At 35.1% G+C, this 1816-nt stretch overlaps 1 pseudogene across 1 annotated transcript; it reads left to right on the plus strand.

Moving 5' to 3' along the window:
- Positions 1 to 455: 455 nt before the first annotated feature.
- Positions 456 to 1431, plus strand: LOC308649286 (olfactory receptor 2W1-like; annotated as a pseudogene). The gene has a single exon. The product of its transcript is annotated as an olfactory receptor 2W1-like (transcript).
- The last annotated feature ends 385 nt before the right edge of the window (positions 1432 to 1816 follow it).

A 1816-nucleotide genomic window follows, 5' to 3' on the forward strand; every position in this document is an offset into this window, starting at 1 on the left:
CACCACATTAATAAAAATAATAATTAATTAATTAAAGGTATTGTGTCCAACGATAACTAAAAAAAATTTTTAAAGAAATGTAGAGTCATATCATTTTAGTACTAGATCAATTCCAAACTTTCTAATTTCCATGTGAGAAAATTTAGACCATAAGTTCAATATTGAACTCTCCAAGATTACCTAGATACTTAATCCAACATGAGAAAAAAATCTACAATTAACCAAATTTCCATTAGTATATAGAGAAATAATTTCTTTCTTCTCTCTCTCCTCTTCCTCCTCCTTCTTGTTTCCTCTTTCTCTTGCTTTTTCTTTCTTCATCTCTTCTTGTCCTCCTTCTCTTCCTCCTCCTTCTTCACCTTCCTTTTCCCCCACTTCTATTTCTTCCTTCTCCTCCTCCTATTCCCTTTCCTACTCCTTTTGTTTTCAATCTAGGATTTAAATAATAAAGGACAATGGACCAAAGAAATTATAGTTTTTCAAATGGTTTTATTCTGCTGGGCTTCTCTGACCATCCTAAACTGGAGATGATCCCGTCAGGAGTTGTCACCATCTTCTGTTCTATCACATTGATGGGAAACACAGCCATCAGTCTTGCATCTCTCCTGGATTCCCACCTGCACACACCAATGTACTTTTTCCTCAGGAATTTATCTTTTCTAGAGCTGTGTTTCACAAGCACTATTGTCCTTCAAATGCTGGTCAACTTGTGGGGACCCACAAAGACAATCAGCTATGTCGGTTGTGTCATTCAACTCTATGTTTACATATGGTTGGGCTCCATTGAGTGCCTTCTCCTGGCTGTCATGTCCTATGACCATTTTACAGCTATTTGTAAGCCTTTGCATTATTTGATAATCATGAACCCTCGTCTATGTCTCAAGATGATTGTCCTGGTCTGGAGTATTAGTTTGGCCAATTCTGTAGTATTATGTACACTCACCCTGAATTTGTCTAGGTGTGGAAAAAAACCTTCTGGATCATTTCTTGTGTGAGTTGCCAGCTATGGTCAAGATAGCTTGTGTAGACACAGCAGCAGATGAAATGTCTGTGTTTGCTTTAGGCATTATCATGGTCCTCACACCTCTCATCCTTATCCTTATATACTATGGCTGCATTGCCAAAGCTGTGCTAAAAATGAAATCTAAACCTGGCCAACACAAAGCAATGAATACCTGTGGATATCATCTCACTGTTGTGTTCATGTTCTATGGAGCTATTATCTACTTGTACCTACATCCAGGTAACAGTGCTTCCAAGGACCAAGGAAAGTTTTTTACCCTCTTTTACACCATCATCACTCCAAGTCTCAACCCCCTCATTTACACCTTAAGGAATAAGGACATGAAGGATGCACTGAAGAAGCTGATGAGAGTTCACCATGAAGCTGGGAAAGTAAAGAGACATTTGAAGATATCTATATTAGAATAAATAAAGTAATGAAATGTGTTTTCTAGTTGTCTTTAATTTTTATGGAGTTAAGTAATCCTTAGATCATAGTGATGAATTAACATAATACTTCTTATTTGCAAACATTTTATTAATGCAAGCAATGTTGTAACATACTGCTTAGTTTTTGTGCCTTTAATCATGGGTATATGTATAGGAGAAAAGGTCATTAATAATTTATACTTTTACTTTACATAAAAGAAAAATGTAAATAAACTTAAATGAATTTTCTTCTTAAGCCACATAGAAGCAACTTCAATTATCTAGTTTTGTATTTTAAATGCAATGCATAATCATCATAAAGACCTGCACACAGAGTTCCATATAAATTTTGGTTTGTATGTTAAGTAATAAAATATTAATAATT

The sequence above is a fragment of the Spermophilus citellus genome (assembly GCF_964194105.1).
Source record: "Spermophilus citellus genome assembly, chromosome: 5".
Classification (NCBI taxonomy): domain Eukaryota; kingdom Metazoa; phylum Chordata; class Mammalia; order Rodentia; family Sciuridae; genus Spermophilus; species Spermophilus citellus.